General features: G+C 43.6%; 1 protein-coding gene across 3 annotated transcripts in view; it reads left to right on the forward strand.

Moving 5' to 3' along the window:
- Positions 1-2500, forward strand: part of nav3 (neuron navigator 3) — a 143650-nt gene that overhangs the window by 79026 nt on the left and 62124 nt on the right. The window lies entirely within an intron of this gene.

The raw sequence follows: 2500 nt of genomic DNA on the forward strand, positions 1-2500 counted from the left end.
TGAGAGAAAGAGAGAGAGAGAGAGAGAGAGAGAGAGAGAGAGAGAGAGAGAGAGAGAGAGAGAGATTGAGAGAAAGAGAGAGAGAGAAAGAGAGAGAGAGAGAGAGAGAGAGAGAGATTGAGAGAAAGAGAGAGAGAGAGAAAGAGAGAGAGAGAGAGAGAGAGAGAGAGAGAGAGAGAGAGAGAGAGAGAGAGAGAGAGAGTTAATATCTGATTATGTCACCAGACAGACTCAACACCTGATTCTCTCATCAGCTTTTCCAGACACTCACACACTCCCTGTCTCTTCTTCATGATGAAGGTTGCCAGGTCTGAAGGACAAACTCAGCCTAACTGGTCTCTTCAGAAGCCCAGGCCCTACACAGAAACCAATCTTAAATTCCTGAAAGAAACAAAACTCTATATGTCCAGAAGATTACTGAATGCTAAGTTAGAACCAGAACAATAAAGAAGCCAATTGCCAGGCAGAAGCTTCCCCACGTCAAACCAGAATACGATCCATTCCACCAAGCAGCTAAAAACCAAGCAGCTACCTGTGTTCAAATCAGAAGCACATAACCTCCCAGGAGCCACTGCCTTCAGGAGAAAACACAGCCTCCAGTGTCCTTCAAAGTCACATCAACCAACAGAACCATTCAGTAAAGATTTTCCAGGTTCTTCTAAAAATGGAGGATGGATTTGATTGGATATTGTGGCTGTTTTTTGAGATCTTCTGAGTGAAAACTGAGCTGATTTTGGGGAATGGTTTTGATTGGACAGAAAGATTAAGACAGAGAGAGAGAGTGAGACATGGGGAGAGTTAGACAGACAGAGTGAGACAGAGAGAGATAATGAGACAGTGGGGGAGAGAGAGTGAGACAAATAGAGAGAGAGAGAGAGAGAGAGAGAGAGAGAGAGAGAGAGAGAGAGAGACAGAGAGAGGGGGTGAGACAAAGAGAGGGTGAGACATGGAGAGTGACACATGTGGAGAGTGACACGGAGAGAGGAGGTGAGACAGTGGGGAAGAGAGAGAAAGATGTGTTCAACCAGAAGCCAAGCGGACTTCCCTTTCCACGTGTGTGTGTGTGTGTGTGTGTGTGTGTGTGTGTGTGTGTGTGTGTGTGTGTATGTGTGTGTGTGTGTGTGCCAAGTAGGCTTTTAAGCTTCCGCAGGAAACGTGACGAAGGAAATTTGGTGTGGTTGTTCTTCTATATACAGCGAGAGAGAGAGGAGGAGGAAATCCTGAACAATGTCTGGTCAGGTGACCTTTCACCTCTCAGACCTCACCTGGTCACATGTTGAGGAAGCAGGAAGTGGTGAAGCTGAAGAGCGAATAAGTGTGTGATAGAGTGAGAGTGACTCAGCAGTGCGGAGAGACGAGGAAAAATGAGAGAAAAGAGAAAAAAGATCGATTTCTCATTTTAGTTCAGTGAGTCACACTCGAGCAGACATGACTAACACACACACACACACACACACACACACACACACGATTATATGGTTCAGAGGAAAGACTTTTACAGGAAACCTCATCACAAACATACACACACACACACAATTTACCTTGTTGATTCATAATGAATCTGATTCTATACTAAAAAGTTGACTCAAACGAGAACTGAGTCACGGATAACCTACAGTATAGTTTACACACACACACACACACACACATACACACACACACACACACACACACACACACGTACACGCACACACACTTACACACTCACTGACCCCGAAACCCCACTCAGTAATGTGGCCTGGGGTTACATGTGATATGAGACGTTTGCATCAGTGTGTGTGTGTGTGTGTGTGTGTGTGTGTGTGTGTGTGTTTAGGTGATGAAAGGCTGTTTTATAGCTTGCGGTTTCAGATGGTGGTCATGTTGCAGTCATTATTACGCTCTGCTTTATAATTTACATTTTTTACACAAAGTGGATGAAAATGACTCGGACAGTGTGTGTGTGTGTGTGTGTGTGTGTGTGTGTGTGTGTGTGTGTGTGTGTGTGTGTGTGTGAGAGAGAGAGAGAGAGCTCCCTCTAGTGTGTCAGTGGAATTGAGATCTGAAACGCACATGAAACACTGACTAATGATTCATTACCATGACAAACGGATGCTTAATCGAAAAATAAACTGATATTATTTTTTTTTTCTTTTAAATATTTATTTAGCAATTTGTTTGTTTGTTTGAATTCATGTTTTATATTTTGTATTATTTCTTAGAATCGAGTGGGTTTTTTTCTCTGTAGCCTTGTTTAGAAATGTTGGGTGTGTGTGTATTTGTTTGTGTGTGTGGGAGACAAATTACTGGTTAACTGTGTACTTTTTTGGGTTGAGTGATTTCTTGGCAGGAGTGTCTCCTCCAGGTTCTGTTAGCATTGTGCTAATTACAGAGCAGCACACTCAGCTCAGGAGTACTCAGCTCAACTCATGGAGTTCTGAGCCAGCTTTCCACTTCCAACGAAATCGTACCGAAGAGCGGCGTTCCTCAGGGTTCTGCTCGAAGCCCGTTTTAATTCTGT

The sequence above is a fragment of the Silurus aristotelis genome (assembly GCF_946808225.1).
Source record: "Silurus aristotelis genome assembly, chromosome: 24".
NCBI classification, from domain to species: Eukaryota; Metazoa; Chordata; class Actinopteri; order Siluriformes; family Siluridae; genus Silurus; species Silurus aristotelis.